The sequence below is a fragment of the Mus musculus genome, chromosome 8, assembly GCF_000001635.26.
Source record: "Mus musculus strain C57BL/6J chromosome 8, GRCm38.p6 C57BL/6J".
Taxonomy (NCBI): Eukaryota; Metazoa; Chordata; class Mammalia; order Rodentia; family Muridae; genus Mus; species Mus musculus.
In genome coordinates this window covers 124,460,185-124,468,890 of record NC_000074.6, presented here as the reverse complement: position 1 = coordinate 124,468,890, position 8,706 = coordinate 124,460,185, and the positions used below count along the sequence as shown (strand labels likewise).

General features: G+C 47.4%; 1 long non-coding RNA gene across 1 annotated transcript; it reads left to right on the top strand.

Annotated features, from left to right (window-relative positions):
- Positions 1-653: 653 nt before the first annotated feature.
- On the top strand, positions 654-8,181 carry Gm30209. The gene is made up of 3 exons (XR_388195.2): positions 654-685; positions 3,358-3,401; positions 8,048-8,181. It is a non-coding gene; the product is annotated as a predicted gene, 30209 (long non-coding RNA).
- Positions 8,182-8,706: the final 525 nt, after the last annotated feature.

The following is an 8,706-nucleotide window of genomic DNA, read 5'->3' as shown; positions in this document are numbered from 1 at the left end:
ATTAACAAACGATATCCAGGGATGGGGAGGTAGCTCAGTGGTAGCATGGGCTCGGGTTAAACCGCAGAGTGAGGTTGGGCTCCCAGATTAAACTGCCACGTTTGGTCACACGTACTCACATTCCAGTCTGCTGGAAACAATTCTTCAACTGTGTTCCTTTCTTCACAAGTTTGTCAAGTGACAACCAAGGTTAGACATCATAGACCCTGCCTCAGGGAAGCAAAAACAAACAAACAAAAAAAGCTGATGAAGTCGAAGTCCCTAGTCTTTCTTTCCTCTGTGCGCATCCCGCACCGCTCTTTAAGAGGAGAGCCGGACTGTTCTTGAATGACGGTGTGACTGATAGAAGACAATTGTTCTGGAACTTTCTGAGGCCACATTAGAGCACAATGTGCCCGGAAGCCCACACTATCCACGGGCAAACGTGTACGTGAAGCAACAGCTTGCTTGTTCAGCTTCTTTCTGCTGGGGTCGCCTCTACTATACAAGTATCTCCCCCTGGAAGCATGCCTCCTTTCCCTGCTATGACTCTCCTTTGGGGCGTCTTTGCTCACCAGCATGTTTCCTAGTGACGGTGTGCGCGCGCGAGAGGCCGTGTGGGAGTTCATTCCTCTGTCCATCAGCTCTCCCATCCCCACTCTCAGCTAACTGTGACCGAATGCGTGATTCCGTGAGAGCCGCTCAGGTGAGTCTGATCGCTATGAAACTTTGAGGTGCCATTGAGCATCAGCTCTGAGCCACTCTCTGTGCCTGGGGCCGCTTACTGCAGACCGCTAGATAAGCAGAGCAGTGAGGACTGTCCCAATTGACTGTTTGCTTTCTTCACGACATGAGGGGATAATGTACATTTTTAATTACCGGCATCTTACATTCGAGGAAATCCCATTATGGCTTGTCTTATTTCACAGGGCTGCTGTGAGAATTAAATCTCGGCACTAATATAACCACTCGCTCCTTACTCTCAGGATCTGTGCGCGCAGGCGTCCTGCTGCAGGAGAGTTAGTTCTACAGCTTTGTTCTCTCCCCCTCAGGTCCTCCTCTCTTCGCCTTCTCCTTCCTGACAGAAGGTCCCAGCCTCCCCTCCTCTTGCTATTTAGTTTTTGTTTTTTGTTTTTGTTTTTGTTTTTGTTTTCTCTCTGCACCTGCGTTTCCTTTTCTCAGTTAAAAAGGGAGGCTGTCAGGTGCGGGAGTGTGTGGCTTCTGAAGAAAGTCGCATTTCCTTCAAACACCTACATTTGGTTGGCACCGGCCTTCTTTGTTCACGTGGAAACAGCCACCTGCCTGAGATCCCGGGTGCTCAGGTGGGGTTTGTTCAGTTGAAGCGATTCATGAGTTCTTCCTCGGTGACTGTGTAGCTCTGCTCCAGATGCCTCTGGCAGACAGCACAGCCAAGGTGAGGCTACATCTCCAGACGCTGGTGGCTTCAGGGCTGTGTGTGACACTGTCATCTCCCCCAAGGGACCTGTACTCATCACAGGGCCTGCGTAACCAAGCCTAATGGATCTCTTGGAGTTAAGCATCAACCAAGGCAAGCCTACTGTATCCTAGCTAAACCACACCCACAGCTAAAGATAACGGGATGGCTTTTCTTATTTATTTTTATTGAATATTTAAGAAAATTATGTGAGGTTGTAGTGGTACTTTTTAATCCCAGCCTTTGGGAGGCAGAGGCAGGCATATCTCTGAGAGTTCAAGGCCAGCCTTTTGGATTTAATACATTCCAGTCCAGCCAGTGCTTTATGGTAAGGCCCTACTTTTAAAATAAAATGTATGTATGTGTATAGATTTCTTTTTTGTGTCTTTGTTTTTGTGTTTAGATTTCTGTATGCAGTCATTCATGCAACCACAAGAGAGCATCATATTTCTCTGGAGCTAAGTTAAGGGATTTGTGAGTGGCCCAACAAAGGTTCAGGAGACTAAATCAGGCCCTTTGCAGGAGCTGTTTGCATTCTTAATTACTGAGCAACTCTTAGTTGCTCTCCACTCTTTTTCTTAGTTTTTAAATCATGTCTTCTAAAATAAAATTTTTTTACTGAGGTCTGGGTCTGGAGTTCAGTTAGTAGAGAGAGTTTGGCTGGGATGCAGGAAGCCCTGGATAGGTCCCAGCTCTACACAAACTAGACACAATAGCACAGTCCTGAAACCCTGGTCTTCAGGAAGTGGAGGCAGGAGGATTAGAAGTTTAAGGTTAGCTCTGGCTATGTAGCAAGTTTGAGGCCAGCCTGGGCTATGTGAGACTTTATCTCAAAAACACCTATTTAATTGTAACAGGTTTATTATGATGCCCACATTGCATTGCACACAGTTTGACAAGCTGTATGGCAGTTCTACTACAGTAACCAAATGTCCATAGCCACAGCCAGATGGCAGCTGGCCTGGCCTTGTCACTGGCCAGCAAGTATGGCCTCTTGTGAACTCGCTTCCCACACACAGGAGCTCACCTCTCTCAGTCCTTCACACAACCCTGTGCGTAGCTTCTCACCCTCCATCTTGTTGTGAGACTGCCTGTGCCATGTCTGACAGAGCTTGTTCTTCACCATGGGTGTGGCCCACTGAGAGATGCTGATGTCCATCCAAGTGGTTTCCAGGTCATGGGTGTGGTGGACACACTGCTCTGAGTAGCCCCCTGCTTGGTGGACTACTGAGGACCAGGAGAGTAATCGGCCCTAACTCAGGACAGCGCTCCTGTGCTTAGGACCCTCTTGATTTTGCTCCTGTGTCTTTTCTATTTGACAACAAGCCCCAATCCTCTGTGGCAAAGCTGTGACTCTTAAGTACAGCTCGTGGTGGTGAATCTGTGAGTCAGGCTAGGAAATTCAGTATTGAATCTGAGGGGGTCCTGGGAGCCCCCAGACTTGCAGCTGCTGGTTGGGTAAAGGGGGAGTCTAAGACTGTACCTGAAGAGGGAACAGTCTTACACAGGATGGGACCTTTAGCTCACCTGATGAGGATGTCAGAGTTTAGAGTAATCCAACATTAGCTCCCTTTATTAGGGAGCTAGTCAGTGGAGACCATTGCCAGCATCATGCAGAGGCTATGGAAACCAGTGACGTAGTCAGTGCTCTCCTCAAGGGTCTTGGTAAGTGAGAGTCCAGGCACCCACAGTGCCCCCTGGGAAGGGCTTTCTGAGTTGGACAGGAAGTGACTAGCCAGAACATGGCTCCTACATGGGCAGGGATGTAGCCATTCCTGGGTCTGGTGGCTTTGTCCTCCTCAGAAGCTCTCTCTCTCCTTGAGTTTTGGACAGATGTCCTCTTGTTTATTTGGATCACATTTTTGCTGGGAGGTGGATCCGGTGGGTAGGAGGTCCTCAGGAATGATGTTTGCTCTGTCACCCTTTGTGCTGCGGTCACACAGGAAACTGGTGCTTTTAGACCCTCAGCCCCAGTCTGCAAAGAAGGGTAAGAATGAGCGGAAGAGTCACATGTCCCTGGGAGAAAGGAGTTTATAATAAGTTTTTAAGTTTGTGTGTCTGTGTGTGCATGTGTGTGTGTATACATGTGTGTGCATATGTGTGAGTACATGTGTACATGTGTGTGCATGTGTGTGCATGCATGTGTATATGTGTGTGCATATGCATGCATGTGTGTATGTGTGTACATGTATGTGTGTGCATATGCATGCATGTGTGTATGTATGTACATGTGTGTATGTGTGTGCATGTGTGTATGCATGTGTGTATTCATGTGCATATGCATGCATGTGTGTATTGTGTGCATGTGTGTTCATGCATGTGTCAAATGTCATTCTCAAGAACACAGCCCACCTCCTTTGAGACAGGGGCTCTCATTGGTCTGGATCTGGTCTATTAGGCTAGACTAGCTGGCCAGTGGGCCCCACAGGTCTTACTGTCTCCATTTTCCTAGGCTAGGATCACCTTGCCTGGCTTTTTACCTGGGCTATAGGGGTTGAACTCAGGTACTCACGCTTGCAAGATAAGCACCTCACCAATGGAGCCATATCCCAGCCCCAAGTTACATCACACATACAGAGGCCATGGGGAGAAGATGAGAGGAGGAGACAGGACTGTGTGAAGATGGCCCCACCCCAGTTCCGGGAGAGCAGCTGAGCAATTGGGAACAAAGGCTCCCTAAATAGAGACAAGATTTCACACCTATGTGCTAGAGATTTTTAGAAAAAGTTCTAGAAAGGACTAGTCACTGTGTGTAGTCTTCCTGGAATTATTTTTTCAAAGCTTATTGGCTGGTACCCTGGGGTCTCTGATTTCTCAGCTAAGTTCCCCTTAGAGCCTCAAGAGGCTCAGAGACCTCTGGAGAGGGAGACTAGAGCTTGGAGGATTCCTACTGTTTCTTCAAACTGACCAAGCCTAACTTAGGGGAGGGAAACTCTTTAAAAACCCCAGCCCATGAGAACAGACTTGATGTTTCAGTTTCCTGAGTATGGTGTGTGTGTGTGTGTGTGTGTGTGTGTGTGTGTGTGTGTGTGTGTATGTCTCCTCATTCCCAATAAATGTCTTTCTTCAACTGTTGGTTCTGTCTGTCTGCTGCTGTACACTGCTGCCTGTTGTTGCCTGCTGCTGTCTGCGGAGCTTGTGATTTCCCTGCTGCTGCCGAATGTACTCCACAATTTTCCTGGCTCTTAATTCTTTAACTGGCAGAGAAAAGGAGCCCCACCATGACTCCTAGATAGTTACATGTTGGGGTTAGGACAGAATTTCCAGTGATTTCTGAAATAGCCCTACTGTGCTTCTGCCATTTTGCATCACATGTTCACATGAAGTGTCACTCAGCATTGGTAATTCTAAAATCAAAATATTGGTGAACTCTGAAAACCATGGAAGATGTTTCTGTGTCCTGCACATCAAATATTCAACCAGGATTCATGCAAAAGCTCACAAGCACACGCATCTCATAGGACCGCAGTGCTGCCACCCCTAATACATGGTGGAGTTGCATGTATACCATATAATTATTGAAAATAATCTTATAAGTTATTATATCAATAAGTGTTTGGTTTGTATACTTTGTATGACTGAGTGAGATACTGATTTTACCAGGGTTTGACTTCAGATTTAGGTCAAGGCCATTGAGTGGAGAAGGTCAGGAGGAAGCTACAGCCCCAGCTACATCTCAGCTTGGCCAGACGTACCCAGGTTCGTCTCCAAAGCTGAGGGCAGTTTGGGACTCTTCCCTTAATGACCCAGAGAGGAAGCACACTGGGCCTTGATGAAGACTTTAATGTGCTTTGGGAAACCAGGGTCACAGATCTGTTCACACCACTCCCTGAGCCCCAGCACATCCAGGATGTCCCACCTGGTCCAATGCCCTCCTGCAGACCCACCTTACCTGCTGGGCTTGCTACTAAGACAGTAGAGTCTTCCACATAATAGCCAGCATCCCCAAGGGTGCCACAAAGACACTGTGTGTGTACAGAGAGAGAAATGGCCATGTATTCTCAGGATGACAGTCCAAGCTCAGAAGCCAGATTGGCTTGTGAAGTTTCCTGGCTTCCCCCAAGACTTTGAAAAGTAGCAACCAATATATAATCCCTCAGAACACAATTTCCCTGGCAACCAGAGCAAAGCTCTTCCCTCCTGTGGGGAAGTTAAAAATAACACACGCTCAGGCCACGGCTGGCTACTAACTCACATCTCCAATTACCTCCTGCACTGTCCCCTGGCTGCAGCAGACGCCCAGCTCCCTTGCGTCTCATCCATCACCAAGACAGCCTTGTCAGGACTTGGGGTCCTCACCTGCATACCCTTGTGGAGACCACCTCACTCCCTGCAGGAGAAAAGCTGGAGTCTGATTGTTAGTGGAGGGGTGGTGTATGTGTGTGCATGTGCATGTGTGTGTGTGTGTGTGTGTGTGCTTCTTGAATTCATAGATCATCCCTGGTTTCAAATCTTGCGAACCCCATTTCATACTACAGCCTCCCTTCCACCTTGAAAATCTGAGCTCTTCAAATAACACATTTCTGGGTTACTGGATCATGCAAGTGCAAACCGAGTCAGAACCCAGCGTCTCTCATGGGGCACAAAGCCTGTGTTCTGCCAGTCGGCTGCATTCAGACCCCTCTCAGCCCTTCTCTGTGCAGCAACAATGTTTCAGTCAGTAGCAACCTTCAGAACTCTCAGATGAGACCATTTTCTTCTTCCTCCCTCTGTCCCTCCCCCTGTCCTTCCCTCTGTTTGGTCCCCACTTCCTTCTTCCTTCCAATATGACTAACACAAACACAGGATTTTCAACAGTTATCTCAGTGAGCTTTGCCACTGTATAAGCAGGGCAGAATATAGAACATGTCCCATCCTCTCTAGAAAGTTCTCTCATGGATTTTCTACCTTTTGTGGAAGAACACGGGGCAGATAAGTTCAACATGGTGTATTCAAATATAGCAGGAACGGCGGGGCCGCCTCTATGCGGACGCTGGGTGCCATGCAGCTGCAAAAGCATCTCCTGCAGGAGGACCTAATTGAGGACTGCCTGAGAGACCAAGAATTGCTGGTGCAAATAATGCCAACCAATCAAGAATTGCTGTCTAGAATAGATACTGTCTTTGGCCCAGTGGGGGCGTGGGTGGAAGGTATTAAAGGAGCTTGCAGCAGTGCTCAGATGAGCTTGCTACGATGTTTCTCACCTGCTCCCAGAGTCTGTGTCATTGACTCTGTACCAACTCACCCCCAAGCCCCGAGAACAGGTAGGGTTGGACAGAGAGCTACCCAGGGCACAGGCAATGCTCAAACATTAAAAAAAAAAAAATCTTAAGTTTCTCGTGGGGGAAATCAAGGAGGTGAAAAACATGAGCTGGGCTCGCTGACACATCTATAATTCCAGCCTGGGAAGTGGAGGCCAAAGGATGGGGCATTCCTGGCCAGTCTAGCTCTCTCAGTTTGCACTTGCATTATCCAGTAACCCAGAAATGTGTTATTTGAAGAACTGAGATTTTCACAGTGGAAAGGAGGTTCTGGTATGAAATGGGGTTTGCAAGGAAAATTCCTACAAGATTTGAGGCCAGAGATGACCTAAGACCTGTCCCAAAAAGCAATAGGCCAACGATAACAACATAGACATTTATGGAACTAGAGAGGTGGCTCAGCGCTTGTTGATGGCTAAGAGCGCATGCACAGGACCTGGGTTCAATGTTCAGCACCCACATGGTGCCTCACCACCATCCATAACTCCAGTTTCAGGGGTGTGATTGCCTCGTCTGGCCTCTTTGGACACCAAGAAGACACCTGGTACACAGACATATTCAGACAAAACCCTCATACACCTAAAATAAACAAGTCTTTTGTGAAAAGGCTTTCCTGGATAAACTTTATCTTTCAATTATTGTAAGCCACTTATTTCGGATATTATCCTCTATTTTAATATTGTTAAAGATTGCATCCTTCAACAGTAACAGTGCGGCTCTTATGCTAATAAGAAACAAATGCACACCAAAGGGTTTATTTTGTGTTCTCTTTAATCTGAGAAACAATAGCAGGTCACAACTCATTAGAAGGAAAGCTCCCAAGAGCGTACACACACAGAGCCAACGAGCGACGTCAGCACGAATCGCTTAATAAATGAAAAACTGGCTCCTTTTGTGGTGGCAAAGGAATCAATTATGCTTCCCCTGGGGGGAAATGTCATCGTCCTGGTTAAACCTGTGTGTTTTAGATGTGATGAGAAAGAAGCTCAGCTCAGACCTGTGACCCCAGCGCTGAGAGGCGGAGGCAGTTCCAGATCAGCCCGGGTACAGTGGGAGACCCCCCACTCCCTGCCCCCTAGACAGTGGAAATAAGTTTGATCTAGTGGTAATAAACCAGGGAACCATGTAGATTTTTCTATTCAGCTAAAGATAGCCCCTTTTGGGGTACAGGGAAGGTGTCTCTTTAGGGGGAATCTCAGAGAATCCCACTTTATTACTTAGAAGTACAAAACCGAGAGAATGAACCTATATTACAGGGGGTTTATTAGATTGGCTTACACAGCATTAGCTGGGCAGTCCAGGGACAGCTGGTGCATGCTAGGGACACAGAGAAGTAGGCTTGCTGCTCAGCCCAATGCCAGATGCTTTAGCAGCTCCAATCTGTCCGTGAAAGCCTGGAGGGGAGATGCCAGGACAGCCACTGTTGTGCAGTCCACACTGGAGGACCGGGACAGCTGTGTTCAGTTGTCAGGGAAGGAATGCAACTGCACTGGCCATCAACAGAGTTGACATACAACCAGCAAGCAAAAGTGGGTAAGCTTTTCTGGGACTCGAAGGGTCTTCCCCTATTGCTTAATCCTATCTGGAACCCACCCCCACCCCCACCCCCACCCCCAAGACCCACCCAGCATGCCTCTTGGTTTCTTCTAGATCCATCTTCTAGATGATGATACCCATCATACCCTTCAAGGTCTTGATGCTCTGGCGTAGGGGTGGAAGGCAGGAAAGTGGCCATGACCTTCCAGCTCCTGCCTCCTCTCAGTTGCTACTGCACCATGTTTAGGAGTAATGTGCTTTAAAATATGATTTTTTTGTTGCTAATATATTACATTGGTACAGTAATTTACTACAATGTAACAACCAATATCAATATGTTATTATGGGTTAAAGTCTGTAATTTATCCTGATTCCCTCAGTGTCTCCTTTAACTGTTTTGGGACCTTCTCTACCCCAACCTTCTGCACAGGACAAAACCTCTGTCACCACAATGTTATGGTCATATATTACTACTGTTAAGCAATATTCCTTTGTATCATGGTCGGTTTGATTTTA